Source organism: Poecilia mexicana, unplaced genomic scaffold, assembly GCF_051168715.1.
Source record: "Poecilia mexicana isolate PSO_F unplaced genomic scaffold, ASM5116871v1 scaffold_10, whole genome shotgun sequence".
In the NCBI taxonomy this organism is placed as follows: domain Eukaryota; kingdom Metazoa; phylum Chordata; class Actinopteri; order Cyprinodontiformes; family Poeciliidae; genus Poecilia; species Poecilia mexicana.
In genome coordinates this window covers 32415607-32432911 of record NW_028263379.1, presented here as the reverse complement: position 1 = coordinate 32432911, position 17305 = coordinate 32415607, and the positions used below count along the sequence as shown (strand labels likewise).

Here is a 17305-nt window from a genome sequence, read left to right as displayed (position 1 = left end):
GATGGATATTCACCTTGCATCTTGTCATAATACAGGTTAATCTGTCCACAATAGATAGTGTTATTATAACTGTATCAATTATATTATTTGATCAATGATCAGAATATTTGTCGCTTTTCTTTTTAAATCATAAGCAATCTGGTCTTTTTTATGGATTTGAACTAAATTTTGCTGCATTTTCATTAACATGTATCATTATCTTAATATATATATATATATATATATATATATATATATATATATATATATATATATATATATATATATATATATATAAACCTTGGAGCTTCATAAAAGAAGCACAATATTCAGTTTTGTTTTGGCCCCACAATGATCTAAGGTTAAGTTTAGCCTTCGAGAAATGGTAAGATACTAGCTGCACGTGACCTCTCAGCAGAACCCCACTCTGAAACAATCTGAACTAGCCCTTTAACAGCCTCCATTTCACAGCATGGCTTAGAAAGTCTGTGAAAATAACCAAATAAATGAAAGTTGATGATAAAATAGAAAACCTCCAGGTGCTTCCATAATGAACATTGAAAAAAAATTACATTCAAAGCACACACACGCACACATACGCACACACACCCACACACACACACACACACACCTATACGGGTTTATATGTATTAGCAGGACAATTTTTTCAAACCAGTTTTTTGCAACATTAAACGGACACCCCTTTCCACTTATGCTAGAAAGACGTAGTAAGTTGTCAAAAATCTTGTTTGAGCTACACAACATAGATCTCACTTAAAAATTTAGATACACACATCAGAACTCAAAATATGAGAACCTGATGCAATGCTGTATTAAAAGGACAAAAGATAATGAGGTGCTTGGCTCCGCCCATGACACCAACAGTAATTATCAGGGCCAATTTTATTTATCAGGACCACAGCATACACATACAAAAAACATACAATTTATGTGCATTAAGAAGTCCAAACATGGAAATATGGACTATAACTGGTCCATATTTCTGTGCAGTGCATCTGTCATCCCATGAGATGTCTGAATCATCTACGGAATCAGGAACATACTCCTCTTCTGATGATGTCACCTCACTTGAACTTTGTTCTGGACAGACCTGTTGATTAAAAACATATTTTGTATACATTGAAAGCATTTCAGCAAGAATATTTCGGTAACACTTTATTTGAAGGGGGGTGAATAAGACTGTCATGACACTGTCATAAACATGACAACACATGTCATGAACATGAATAAGCCTTCATGAATATTTATGACTGTTGTCATAAAGCGTCATTCGGTAAATTATGACACTTTTAATACAAAGTTGACATTATTCAAAATGTCTTTGTTATGACAACTTGACATTAACTAAGAAATCATTACTGTTTAAACTTACCTTTAATAACATGAAGATACCTAATTTTTAAAGTGTAATCAGTAATTCTTTTATAACAAATTTATATCAGTATATGAATACTGAATGATTGTTTCTAAAAAAAATATAAAATAAACAATGTCTACCTAATGTATGAACCTGTCAAGTTGAGTATTACACAGGATCCATGTGTCTGTGTGCATCTAAATTTAACTTTCATTCTTTTCTACCTCTAATTTCAAAACTCAGTCTTCCACATTTCTACATCTTACATGATAAGTATTATACAAGACCTGTGTGTTTGAAGAGTACTTCATATTATTTTAGTGACTTTATATAAGAATCTAAGTTGGTTGTTGGAGAGCAAAATTACCTCTGGAGGGTTGGTTGAACAGGATCTGCATACATCCATGTCACCAACCTGACACAGTTCATCTTTGGAAATTTGAAATGTAAAGAACACTCAATAAATGTGAGTTTGTTGAAAATGTAGAAAACAGTCCTCCCTATTTCTACACCTTACATTTTGAGTATTACACAGGACTTGTGTGTATGTGCGCTTCTAAAAGTAATTTTCATTCTTTTCTACCTGTAATTTCAAAACTCAGTTTTTGAAATTTCTGCAACATACCTGATGAGCATTACACAAGACCTGTTTGTATGCATGCTTCTCAATGTACCTTTCATTCTTCTGTACTAGTAATTTCAAAACTCAGTCCTCCTTATTCCTGCACCTTACATTTTGAGTATTACACAGGACCTGTGTGTATGTGCGCTTCTAAATGTAGCTTTCATTCTTTTAAATGTGTAATTTCAAACCTCAGTTCCCCCCTTTTATGCAGCTTACATATCAAGTGTTACACAAGACTTGTGTGTTTGAACAGTACTTAATATCATATCAAAAACTCTATTTTAGAAAATAAGTTGGTCGTTGGAGACCAAAATTACCTCATGAGGGTTGGTTGAACAGGATCTGCATGAATTCACGTCACCAACCTGACACGGTTCATCTTTGGAAATCTGAAATGTAAAGAACACTTACTGAATATGAGTTTGTTCCCAATTTAGAAAACAGTCCTCCCTATTCCTGCCCCTTGCATTTTGAGTATTACACAGGACCTGTGTGTATGAGCGCTTCTTTATGCAACTTTCATTCTTCTGTACTTGTAATTTCAAAACGTAGTCCTCCTTATTCCTTCCTCTTACATTTTGAGTATTACACAGGACCTGTGTGTATGAGCGCTTCTAAATGTAACTTTCATTCTTTTGTACATGTAATTTCAAAACTCAGTCCTCCCTTTTTATGTGGCTTACATATCAAGTATTACACAAGACCTGTGTGTTTGAAACGAACTTAACAGTCATCCCCAACCACAGGACCGCGGACTAGTACGAGTCTGTGGACCAATTGGTACTGGGTCGCACAAGAAAAATATTTACATGTTACGTATTGTCTGAGTCTGGAGGATCCATTATTTTGAAAACCCTTTAACTGGATTCTCTCGGTTACGTCTTGTGCGGTAACATTGAGCCCACAATGAGTAAGAAAGCGATGTCTTTGGAAAGTTTCTTTGGAAAAGCGGAGAAAGACCAGAGATAGGAGAGTGGATTTATCCTGAACCTGTAGGTGACTCCCATGTTCCAAGCCCACTCTGCATAATATGCACTGGCTTACTAATGAGGCAATGAAGCTTCAAACTGCTTTGCCATTACACACCAAGCACCCTCTGCATTGGGTGTCATCGTTTCCCAGGTGGGATCATCTCATTGCAGAGAAACAAGCTCAGGACTCCCATTAATTTGTAGTTGTGAGTTAAAATTTTCATGAAAATAAATGTTCGTTTTTGTGGCGTATTCAAATCTTATTTTGAAGGGATGTGTGAACGTTGCCAGAGCGACCAGAGTCTGAGAGCATTATGGCAGTTATCGAGACGAGAGAAATAGAGCTTGTAAGTCTTAAGTCTGGTTCACACGGCATGATTTTAGGATTCAGACGATTTTCCAAATTTCTGTGACCACAGAGCTGATAAAAGTACAACAGGTTCGTGTGTCCAGCCACATAACAGGAGCAAATCTTGCCATGTGAGCAGGCTTTAGTACAAAATAATGTCACGTTAATTTAATGGATAGCTGAAAAGTTACCGGGTTTATCAACTGTGGTAGCAATTTTGCTCCAACTCCACTCCTCATCATTTCTATGGATATTCTTTGTACGAAATGCTGAATAAACATTCATGCCATTTCCACATATCTTCGATGTCCACCGGACTCATTTGTGCATGTCTGCTCAGCTCTTTGGGATTCCCCTCCATGAGCTACGTCACCGCGCTTTCTGATTGGCTACCTGTCAAGTTCAACAGGTTGAGTTCTAGCTCCCAATCAAGTAAAAACCCTACAAGTTGCTAGAATATGCCTGATTTTAGATCAGAGCAGTCCCAATGTTCCAACGACTGGATGCAATCATGCCACAGATGGCAGGATGAACAGTTACAATTATCGTGAGCAACGTTCTAAGATTGCTGTAAGGGGAAATTAAGGGTAAAAAAAGAACCCGAGCCTCAGAAAAATTGCCAAGTCTTGACCGGTCCGCGGTGATAAAAAGGTTGGGGACCACTGGTACTCAATATAATTTCAAAGACTTTATCTTAGAAAATAAGTTGGTCGTTGGAGACCAAAATTACCTCTGGAGGGTTGGTTGAAATCTGAAATGTAAAGAACACTCACTAAATGTGAGTTTGTTCCCAATGTAGAAAGCAGTCCTCCCTATTCCTGCAGCTTACATATTGAGTATTACACAGGACCTGTGTGTATGCGTGCTTCTCAATGTAACTTTCATTCTTCTGTACTTGTAATTTCAAAACTCAGTCCTCCCTATTCCTGCACCTTACATTTTGAGTATTACACAGGACCTGTGTGTATGCATGCTTCTCAATGTAACTTTCATTCTGCTGTACTTGTAATTTCAAAACTCAGTCCTCCCTATTCCTGCACATTACATTTTGAGTATTACACAGGACCTGTGTGTATGCGTGCTTCTCAATGTAACTTTCATTCTTCTGTACTTGTAATTTCAAAACTCAGTCCTCCTTATTCCTGCACCTTACATTTTGAGTATTACACAGGACCAGTGTGTATGTGCGCTTCTCAATGTAACTTTCAGTCTTCTATACTTGTAATTTCAAAAGCCAGTCCTCCACTTTTATGCAGCCAACATATGTAGGATTACACAACACATGTGTGTTTGAACAGTACTTCATATCATTTCAATTACTTTATTTGAGAGAAAAAGTTGGTCGTTGGAGACCAAAATGTGCACTTCTGAATGTAATTTTCATTCTTCTATACTTGTAATTTGAAAACTCAGTCCTCCCTTTTTATGCAGCCAACAAATCTAGTACTACACACCTATGTGTTTGTACTCTACGTAATATAATTTCAATTACTTTAATTTAGAGAATAAGTTGGTCATTGGAAACCAAAATTACCTCAGGAGGGTTGGTTGAACAGAATCCACATGCATCCATGTCACCAGCCTGACACAGTTCATCTTTGGAAATCTGAAATGTAAAGAACACTCACTAAATGTTTGTTCCCAATATAGAAAACAGTCCTCCCTATTCCTGCACCTTACATTTTGAGTATTACACAGAACCTGTGTGTATGCGTGCTTCTCAATGTAACTTTCATTCTTCTGTACTTGTAATTTCAAAACTCAGTCCTCCTTATTCCTGCACCTTACATTTTGAGTATTACACAGGACCTGTGTGTATGTGCGCTTCTAAATGTAATTTTCATTCTTCTATACTTGTAATTTCAAAACGCAGTCCTCCCTTTTTATGCAGCTAACATATCTAATATTACACAACACATGTGTGTTTGAACAATACTTAATATCATTTCAATTACTTTATTTTAGAGAGTAAGTTGGTCATTGGAGACCAAAATTACCTCTGGAGGGTTGGTTGAACAGGATCCGCATGTGTCCACATCACCAACCTGACAGTTCATCTTTGGAAATCTGAAATGAAGGGATGTACACTGAATGAGTCCATACTTCTCAATAGAAAAATGAAGTCCACCTACTGTATGTGCCTGTCCACTTCTTGTTTTCAACTATAATGAAACCCTGTACTACAACTTGACATATCCTTCAAATATGTCTTCAGTGCTACTTGAATGATTTTTGATAGTATTTTCACACTTATAAGCACCTTTCTTCTCCATGGCCAGTCAAAATCACCATAATTATAAGTGATTTCTTCCCCTGGACCAATATATTTGAGTGCAAATAAACAGATGAGGTCTTCCATCCACTCTTTTAACTTTCATTTTGCTGTTTGGGTTCATCTGATCATTTACCAGCCTCCCCAATCATCCATCCTCTCTGGCAACATCAACACTAAAATATTAAGTATGAAAATAAGAATTATTATACCATGCAAGGGAAAGGATTTTGCATATTTGGTGTTTGCATGTCAGAAGAATATTCCTCTACCAACTAAAACTACTTTTACTGATGAAGCTGAAAATGTTTACATCACTGTATTTAGATGTAAAATAAAAACACAACAACCTTGAAACAGTCGCATACCAAAGCTTTTGTCCATTGAAGTTGAAATCAAACATAAGAACCTCGAGTGTATCATGGTAAACTTTCAGTAGGTTTTCTTGTTCCTTTCTACTTATGACTTCTCTGTACTCAATAAGGAAATCTGCTTTTTGAACACACCCCAACCTGTAGGTACACATAATAAGTAGGATAAACTTTAAACAATGCAATTATATCAAATAGTAGCAATTGAAATTAACATTTTTCAAAATCAGTTAATTGATCTAATTGGATGTCTTTCTGTGGTTACTTAAACATTTTTTGTCAACTGAATGCAATTCATTATTTTGTACTTGTAATTTCAAAACTCAGTCCTCCATATATTTATTGAGGACAGTTACAAGTACCTGGGAATACCACAAGCAAATGGCAACCTCGATGAGGTCACAAGGAAAGGAGCCACAGTCAAATACCTCCAATGAATAAGGCAAGTCCTGAGAAGCCAGCTCAATGGCAAGAACAAGATCCGTGCAATAAACACCTATGCCTTACCAGTAATCAGATACCCTGCTGGAATAATTAGCTGGCCAATGGAAGAGATAAAGACCACAAATATTAAGACTTGGAAGCTACTAACCATGCATGGAGGGTTCCACCCCAAATCCAGCACCCTGAGACTGTACACAAGCCGTAAGGAAGGAGGCAGAGGACTAGCAAGTGTGAGAGCCACTGTCCAGGATGAAACATCCAAGATCCATAAATACATCAAGGACAAAGCCTCAACAGACGATGTGCTCAGCGAATGTCTCAGGCAATGGGGAACAGAGGACGAGGTGATAGAGGTACCATCATGGGAGGACAAGCCCCTACATGGGATGTACCACCGACAAATAACTGAAGTGGCTGATATCAGGAAATCCTACCAATGGCTGGAAAAAGCTGGACTCAAGGACAGCACAGAGGCCCTCATCCTGGCTGCACAGGAACAGGCCCTAAACACCAGAGCAATAGAGGTTCAGATCTACCACACCAGACAAGACCCAAGGTGTAGGTTGTGCAAGGAGGCCCCTGAGACAGTCCAGGACATAACAGCAGGGTGCAAGATGCTGGCAGGGAAAGCGTACATGGAACGACATAACCAAGTGGCGGGCATAGTGTACAGGAACATCTGTGCAGAATATGGACTGGAAGCCCCAAGATCAAAGTGGGGAACACCCCCAAAGGTGGTGGAGAATGACCGAGCTAAGATCTTGCGGGACTTCCAGATCCAGATAGACAAGATGGTAATGGAGAACCAACCGGACATTGTGGTGGTGGATAAAGAACAGAGGAAAGTTGTTGTGGTGGATGTAGCAATACCAAGTGACTACAACATGAGGAAAAAGGAGCATGAGAAACTGGAGAAATACCAGGGCCTCAGAGAGGAACTGGAAAAGACCTGGAAGGTGAAGACCACAGTGATGCCTGTGGTCATCGGGGCCCTCGGGGCAGTCACCCCCAAACTGGAGCAGTGGCTAAAACAGATCCCAGGAACAACATCAGACAGCTCAGTCCAGAAATGTCCAGTTCTAGGCACAGCCAAGATACTGCACAGAACCCTCAAGCTCCCAGGCCTCTGGTAGAGGACTCGAGCTCAGAGGATGAAAGAGACCACCCACGGAGGGTGAGAAGGATATATATATATATCCATGTTTTCATGGATATGGATATATGAATATATATATGGAATATGGATATATGTGCCTTACCAGTAATCAGATACCCTGCCGGAATAATTAGCTGGCCAATGGAAGAGATGAAGGCCACAGATGTTAAGACTCGGAAGCTACTAACCATGCATGGAGGGTTCCACCCCAAATCCAGCACCCTGAGACTGTACACAAGCCGTAAGGAAGGAGGCAGAGGACTAGTGAGTGTGAGAACCACTGTGCAGGATGAAACATCCAAGATCCATAAATACATCAGGGAAAAAGCCTCAACGGACGATGTGCTCAGCGAATGTCTCAGGCAATGGGGAACAGAGGACGAGGTGCTGGAGGAACCATCATGGGAGGACAAGCCCCTACATGGGATGTACCACCGACAAATAACTGAAGTGGCTGATATCAGGAAATCCTACCAATGGCTGGAAAAAGCTGGACTCAAGGACAGCACAGAGGCCCTCATCCTGGCTGCCCAGGAACAGGCCCTAAACACCAGGGCAATAGAGGCTCAGATCTACCACACCAGACAAGACCCAAGGTGTAGGTTGTGCAAGGAGGCCCCTGAGACAGTCCAGGACATAACAGCAGGGTGCAAGATGCTGGCAGGGAAAGCGTACATGGAACGACATAACCTAGTGGCGGGCATAGTGTACAGGAACATCTGTGCAGAATATGGACTGGAAGCCCCAAGATCAAAGTGGGGAACACCCCCAAAGGTGGTGGAGAATGACCGAGCTAAGATCTTGCAGGACTTCCAGATCCAGATAGACAAGATGGTAATGGAGAACCAACCGGACATTGTGGTGGTGGATAAAGAACAGAGGAAAGTTGTTGTGGTGGATGTAGCAATACCAAGTGACTACAACATGAGGAAAAAGGAGCATGAGAAACTGGAGAAATACCAGGGCCTCAGAGAGGAACTGGAAAAGACCTGGAAGGTGAAGACCACAGTGATGCCTGTGGTCATCGGGGCCCTCGGGGCAGTCACCCCCAAACTGGAGCAGTGGCTAAAACAGATCCCAGGAACAACATCAGACAGCTCAGTCCAGAAATGTCCAGTTCTAGGCACAGCCAAGATACTGCACAGAACCCTCAAGCTCCCAGGCCTCTGGTAGAGGACCCGAGCTCAGAGGATGAAAGAGACCACCCACGGAGGGTGAGAAGGATATATATATATATATATATATATATATATATATATATATATATATATATATATATATATATATATATATATATATATATATCCATGTTTTCATGGATATGGATATATGGATATATATATGGAATATGGATATATGTGCCTTACCAGTAATCAGATACCCTGCCGGAATAATTAGCTGGCCAATGGAAGAGATGAAGGCCACAGATGTTAAGACTCGGAAGCTACTAACCATGCATGGAGGGTTCCACCCCAAATCCAGCACCCTGAGACTGTACACAAGCCGTAAGGAAGGAGGCAGAGGACTAGTGAGTGTGAGAACCACTGTCCAGGATGAAACATCCAAGATCCATAAATACATCAGGGAAAAAGCCTCAACGGACGATGTGCTCAGCGAATGTCTCAGGCAATGGGGAACAGAGGACGAGGTGCTGGAGGAACCATCATGGGAGGACAAGCCCCTACATGGGATGTACCACCGACAAATAACTGAAGTGGCTGATATCAGGAAATCCTACCAATGGCTGGAAAAAGCTGGACTCAAGGACAGCACAGAGGCCCTCATCCTGGCTGCCCAGGAACAGGCCCTAAACACCAGGGCAATAGAGGCTCAGATCTACCACACCAGACAAGACCCAAGGTGTAGGTTGTGCAAGGAGGCCTCTGAGACAGTCCAGCACATAACAGCAGGGTGCAAGATGCTGGCAGGGAAAGCATACATGGAACGACATAACCAAGTGGCGGGCATAGTGTACAGAAACATCTGTTCAGAATATGGACTGGAAGCCCCGAGATCGAAGTGTGGAACACCCCCAAAGGTGGTGGAGAATGACCGAGCTAAGATCCTGTGGGACTTCCAGATCCAGACAGACAAGATGGTAATGGTGAACCAACCGGACATTGTAGCGGTGGATAAAGAACAGAGGAAAGTCGTTGTGGTGGATGTAGCAATACCAAGTGACTACAACATCAGGAAAAAGGAGCATGAGAAACTGGAGAAATACCAGGGCCTCAGAGAGGAACTGGAAAAGACCTGGAAGGTGAAGACCACAGTGGTGCCAGTGGTCATCGGGGCCCTCGGGGCAGTCACCCCCAAACTGGAGCAGTGGCTCAAACAGATCCCAAGAACAACATCAGACATCTCAGTCCAGAAATGTGCAGTTCTAGGCACAGCCAAGATACTGCGCAGAACCCTCAAGCTCCCAGGCCTCTGGTAGAGGACCCGAGCTCAGAGGATGAAAGAGACCACCCGCGGAGGGTGAGAAGGGAATTTTTTTTTTTAAATTTTATATACATAAGCTTCTATTGTATTTTGAGCAGTTGCTTGTCTCCTTCGGAATAAGAAAGATGTTCTGATTATAATGATCATCGATCATGATCTATGCTAATAATGTGCAGTATAAAAATAGTTTAAAAGTGAAAAAGCAAAACAAAAGAAAAAAACGATCATGTAATAAACTCTGGAATCCTTTGCATAATATAGTCACAACTCACCTTTAAATGAATTGAGGTATTTTACATCAAATCCTTCTTTATCTTCACCTAAGGAGCAATAACTGGAATCATGTTTGCTCTCTGAGACCTTGTTGTTGACATCTCCTGCAAAGATCAGAGAATACAACATGATACTGTACACCAGGGGTGTCAAACTCCAGGCCTCGAGGGCCAGGGTACTGCAACTTTTAGATGTTTGTCTGGTCTAAAACACCTTAAGTATATGACTGAATTAGCTTCTCAGTGCAATCAAGTTGATGACCACCCCATTTTATCCAACCATGTGGCATCAGAAACACATCTAAAAGTTGCTGGACACCAGCCCTTAAGACCTTGAGTTTGACACCCCTGCTGTACACAATATGATTTGATGTTATTGTATGTGAAAATGTACTGAAGTACACAGTACTACATAATTGACTTTCTATTGACAGATTCTCAAAATCTTCAAATATTAAAACATTATCTTAATACTAATGATTATTACCTAGGATCATTTGTGCCTGTGAAATAATATCACTCACTGATATACAGAAAATGACCAAATACAGTTTTATCTAATTCTGGAGTGAGCCACCTTCCCTTTAAACTCTGGTACACTGACTAACATGGTTTGTAATTACTAGCTAAAATGCTGCAAATCAAATGCTTTGATGTATGCAAGCATCAAGTAACCTACAACATTCAGCAAAATTACAAAACTATATGTACTTAAATGTCTTAAGAGATTCTGTATGAGTCTTACCTCTTTCTCCACGCAAAACAAATGAAACAAGTTCAATTAATACTAATGGCTTGCACCTGGACTTGACGGATTGTACCACTTTGACAGAGGAGGAGGGGTACAACAAAAGGAGAATTCCATTTTGTTTCTGAAGCACACAAGGTCTGATTTTTTTCAGGAACAAGAAAATTTTGAGTAATATTTTGTAACTTTCATTCAATATTTCAAAGTTAAATAGTTTATCATACATTTTTCTTTAATTAAGAGGCAACAGTTAGATGGTATATCCCACCAGCAATGTTGTCACTTCCTTTAATCATTTCTGTTCAATCAATTAATCATGTTTATTTGTATAGCACATTTCAGCAGCAGGGCAGTTCAAAACACTTTATATCATAAAAATAAAAACTGTTGTCTAATGGCAGACACAACACCTGGAGAAAAAGATTGGCTGATGTACCTGCCAATAGACAATTTAGACTACCTAGACAATCTGCATGTATGCAGAGTAGAGACATTGAGATAACAACAAAATATCAATCTTTAAATTTTTGTCCTAACAGTAACATAAGTAATCATGATATTTTTGGCACTTTAAATATTTTTTAAAGAAACGATTTTTATTTTTATATTTCTAATTCTGTATTACTCCATGACTGGTTATCCCTTCTTTCAAATTCAAAAATACTTTATTGATCCTTGGTCTTCACAGTATATTAGCAGTTCCCAAAGGTGTGCTTCTCTGTATCAAGAGGTCTGATCTATCTCCAGGTATTTGTTTGAGCCAGTCTTCCAGTTTAGGGGTCATTACCCCAAGGGTTTCAGTGACCACAAGCACTACTGTTGCTTTCACCTTCCACATTTTTTGTAATGTCCTAAGACCCAAACTCTCACATGGAGTGCATTATTAATTCATCTATGGGCTGATTGGGACCTAATGATTCCAAAAACAAAGAATTATCGTTTTACATGATATGTGGACAACATTTTTCTCAGAAAAATACTTATTCATTTTAAATCACCATGTTTAGCACCATGGTAAATATATGCAGTTGCTAACTTTTGTAAACTTACACAACAAAAGAAACACTTAACATCTTGAGTCTAACCTGTAATGTGTTATAATCTTCCACCACCACCAAGTCATAAAATAATGGCCTAACATGTGGACACCAGACCCCATCTAGAGCAAAATTTAGTATTGTGGACTAGACAGCCCAAAATAAGTCAACTAGGAGGATGATGCGGTTTTTTAGCCTTTGGTATTTCTCTAGTTTTTTTCTGTACCTTCTGTTCATTCAGGATAGCTACATCATAACAACTGCTTTGCTCTGCTGCTCAATGATCACCATGTTCAGTTGGTTTGCTTTTCCCATTTTGTCTTCCTGTATATGGAAGGCCCACAGGATCTTAGCTTGTTCGTTTTCTACCACTTTGTGTGGCATTTCCCATTTTAACGAGGTGTGTTCAAGGTTATATTCCCTTCAGATGTTTCTTCACACTATTCTGGGTACTTGGTTGTGGCGGTTGTGGTTCTGTCATTGGACTTGCCTTACTATTTGTACAGTAGCTTTCTAAAGTATCCATAGCCCTTGAACTTTTCCATATTTTGTCACAACTGGAACTATATTTTCACAGAATTTTATGGGAAAGACAAACACAAAGTGGTATATACTTGTGAAGTAGAAACAAAACTATACATGATTCATAACAGTTTTTACAAATAAAAGCTAAAAAGTGCGGTGTGCAAAAGTGTTCAGCCCCCTTTCCCTGAATGCAGCCAATTGCCTTCAGAAGTTGCCTGATGACTGCAAATGGTAAAAAAAATTCAACTCCTCTATGACTGCCTCAACAGTTGGCTAAGAGAATATTGGGGAACAAACAGCATCACGAAGTCCACGGAACACACCAGACAGGTCAGGGATAAAGTTGTGGAGAAGCTTAAAGCAGGCTTAGGCCATCTCACAGAGTACTGTTCCATGAATCATCTGGAAATGGAAAGAGCAAATCACACAGCTGTGAACCTACCAAGAAAAGGCCATCCACCTAAACTTACAGGCTGAACAAGAAGAGCACTGATCAGAGATACAGCCAAGAGGTTCATGGTGGCTCTGGATGAAATGCAGAGATATTTCTGAAATACAGTATAGTATAACTATTAGTCATGCACTGCAAAAATGTGGTTTTATGGAAGAGTGGCAATAGAAAAGCCATTGTATAAAGAAAACTATAAGAAGTCCCATTTGCAGTTTGCCAGAAGCCATATTGGGATACAGCAAAAACGATAAGACAAGACCAAAATTTAACTTTCTGGGAAAAATGCAGAGCACTTTGTAGTGGAGAACAAACACTGCACATAACTCTGAACACACCTTCCCCACTGACAAAAATGGTGGTGGCAGCATCATGCTCTGAGGGTGCTTCTTTTCTTCAGGGACAGGGAAGATTGTTAGAGTTGATTGTAAGATGGATTGAGCCAAATACAGGGAAATCTTGGAAGAAAACCTGAACACTCCTGAACCTGGAGTCTGCAAAAGACTTGAGGCTGGGGCAGAGGTTCACCTTCCAGCAGGACAATTACCCTAAACATAAAGCCAGATCTACAATGGAATGGTTTAAATAAAAACATATTTATGTGTTAGAATGGCAAATTCAAAGTCTAGACATAAACTCAGTGGAGAATATTGGGCAAGATCTGAAAACTGCTGTCAAGTCAATTTTATTTGTATAGCACATTTCAGCTGCAAGGCAGTTCAAAGTGCTTTACATCAAAGGACTAAAAAGTGATAAAAATAACATACATTTACCTTAAAAAAGAAAAACATAGAAATTAAATTCAAAGTAAAATCAAAATTAAAATCATATACATTAATTATATTGAAACATGTACCAATGATTAAGATTTAGAAACAACTGTAAATTGTTGTGTTTTTTTGGGGTGGGGGTTGGGGGGTGTTGCCTTGATTTAAAGGAATTCAGCTGTGTTGCAGTTTTCTGTAAGTTTATTCAAGATTTATGGTGCACTGAAGCTAAGTTCTGCTTCAAAATGCTTGGTTCTGGTTCTGAGGATGCAGTGCAGACCAGAATCAACAAACTGTTAGCAATAGTTTGGTGAAAAAAATGGCTCTCTTATGGTTTATATTTATTTTAATCCACACACTTATTCCACACACGTATTATTCATAATATTTTAAATAAAAAATATTTGATCAAAAATATATATTAATTTCTGTATATTTTTAGGTGCCACATACACCTTTTGTCCAATGTAAGGTTGGACAAAAGGTTGGGTTTAGGCATCCAACTAACCTTTATAAAATATTCAGTCTTTATAGCACAGAGTAATCATATTTCCAACTCATCCCCAGTGTAAGAGTTGGCAATTTACACACAATTCATGTGTGTAAACAGCGACGTGAATTAGAAAGACACTGTAGTAATTAGCGGGACCTTCCGGCAGACAACCAATCAGAACAAGAGCTTGTGTGAATATTCATAAGGTCCTGCTATTACACAGAGTTGCCACCGGGGGCACTGTGGCGATACACAAATTATACACAAAAACTGGTTTATGTGTATTAAACGGACATCTCGTTTTTTTTGCATTTTTGGGGTTATTGGACCAATAGAAACCTTTCTACGCTTTTAGATTTTTGTCAAAATTAGCAGGACACCGCCCCTGTCCCGTTAATTCAAAATGTCCTGCTAGTGTTGCGTGTATTCTGACGAAATGTCCTGCTAAACCACATATACCAACACACACACACACACACGCACACACACACGCACACACACACACACACACACAAATCCACAACTTTCTTAAATGGCACCATTTTGCTTTGAAGGAAGTGTGATGGAGCCAATATGGCTCCACAAAAGACTCATTTCGGATCCCACATCCTGGCCTCTGCAGCGCACTTTTAGTTCAAGGACCACTTTCTAGCCTTTCAGCAATCTAAAATGCATTTACTCTCCCAGGATATTTTATTTATTTATTTATTTATTTTTTGCCAGTCACCAGGGAGCTGTGAAATCTGTTTGAAAGTTGAAGAAAAAGCAAGCAAAATTTCAAACTGCTGAAATTGCCCTTCAGAGCAAACAAATCAAGCATTGATTAGGAGGAGAAAAAAAGGGCTGAAAGCAGCAAACAGAACCAGCTTGGCTGCAATAAACACGACTCTCCCAAAATCCCCGGGCTCAGGCTCCACTATTATTCCCGAAAAGATCTCCAGCAAAAATGTTTAAGAAGCAGAGAGGAAGGAGAGAGAAAGAAAGAGAGAGGAGAGAAATAATCAAAGAACAGCCCAACAGTTTGATGGTTCCATGGGGAAGAAAGTGAAACCTCCCGCCACATCACACTGCAAGGTGCTGCCGGTGCCAATTCAGCACCACAGACAGCAACACAATGAGCGGATGGAGAGAGAAAAGAAAGAACATGTGAGGAGAAAAAAAGGAGAAAGGAGGAGGAAAAAGAGAGGTGGAGAGACAGAGAGGAATTTGGCTGCTGTTGGGGCCATTCACAGGGAAAACAACAAGCCAATGTCAGCCAGAGCTGAAGGGCAGAAAACAGGGCCGTCCTCAGAAACCGTTAACGTGTCAACCATCCTCACTGCAGCGTCAAGGAGGCTCCCTGAAACACTGTTTTCAGTCGTCCACATCTGATCTGCGTCGCCTTCCGGTGGTGAGGGGACGTTTCTCTGACGGCCTCCGCTGCAGACCTCACAGACTCGGCTTATTCACCAGGGTGCAGCGCGCTAATGTTTACCGCTCCGCTAATGACGCTTCCTCAGCACTAGAGCTTAGAAAGAAAACACATTCCTCCACGTTCACGCCGCTCCTGGGGCCAATCGACCGCCGTTCTGGCAGTACAGCCACTTGAGTTAAACAAAGCGCTGACATTGGTTGAGTGTAGGCTGAGGGAGGAAGGGGACAGACTGTAGAAGAGAGGTAAGGACCAGGAAACATTCAGCATTACGATCGCTACAGATGTTGAGTAATATCAAGGCTTTAAATGCCTGCAGGTTCCAAACCACCAAAAATTTTGCATCATCTTTTGCCTTTTAAAAAAGATGCCAAACAAAACAAGTGGCCAGAGTTTCCTTTCATTTAAGAAACACTGAGGTTTTTTTTTTTTTACACCTGATAATCTGACAGACTCAGCTCAGTTTAAGACCAAAATTTCCCTTTGAAAAAGCCGTTTATGCTCCTCACCTCTGGTGGCGCTGCACCAAAAATACTGAAAGAAACGACAGAAATACCTCTGAAGAACACACAGAGCGCAACTTCCTTCTTCGGTCCGCTTGCATCCTCATATGCATAGGAACCACACCAGAGTTCACTTCAACCAAACTGACACAGAGGTTTGTAGGTGGATCAGATTATTCATTCACACCTTCACAAACGAACCGGACTTTCTAAGCAAACAAGCTGGAGTTTGTGAACGCATCCTAACTTTGCCGGAAATGTGACAGGTATTTCACGGAAAGAGCCTGGAAAAATCTATTTCACCAGCTCATCCCAGCTGGACAAGAACAGTTGGAACCCACAAATATCAGGTTTTAAACAGTTTTGATTTAAAAGAAAAAAAAAAAAAGGCTTTCCTTTACACTGTTCCTGCAGTTGACACCGTCAGGCAGCTACAACTCTTTCCATTCAACCTGAGGAAAAACTGAAAATAAGTGAAAACTAAAGAGCAAAAGCAATGAGGTGGATTAGCTGAGCTAGCCAACAATTGATGGTGTCATCCAGGAAATGTTACCTTGGAATATCATCTCTGAGCTGTTCACATGTCATCAGATTGTCAAACAGCAACAATGTCTACAGTAAAACCAAAGATCCTTCCTGGCCACGACGACTCTGAAGATAGATATGACAACAATCAGTTTCCCTTTGGGATGAATAAAGCACAACATCCTGCTCAACAGTCAAACCTACTAAAAAACCAGCATGTTTCTTTCACACTTTAATATTACTATAACTGCTGTAAACAACGTCAGGTTGTTTTCATTTTTGTGCACTGATAAGATTTATTAGCTGCCTCTCCATTTGAAATATTCTCATATTCCTCATAATCCTTATGAATACAATAAAAGATGTGAGGTTATCATAGGAATCCATGCCTGATCCTTCACTGAAAGGAGGAAAAAGCATCAATTAGATGATGACCACATCACCTTTCATTAGAGATGAAAGGAGCAGGAGCAATAACACATACATTCACATGCACATGCACACACACACACACACACACACACACACACAGCGCAACATCCACAACCAACCATGCACACTCTGAAAAAAAAATAAGACCTGGAAGCTC

At 40.0% G+C, this 17305-nt stretch overlaps 1 long non-coding RNA gene across 1 annotated transcript; it reads right to left on the bottom strand.

Moving 5' to 3' along the window:
- Nucleotides 1–1565: 1565 nt before the first annotated feature.
- On the bottom strand, nucleotides 1566–5290 carry LOC148157530 (uncharacterized). The gene is made up of 2 exons (XR_015764522.1): nucleotides 4837–5290; nucleotides 1566–2371 (listed from the first exon to the last, which is right to left on the bottom strand). It is a non-coding gene; the product is annotated as an uncharacterized LOC148157530 (long non-coding RNA).
- Between the last annotated feature and the right edge of the window lie 12015 nt (nucleotides 5291–17305).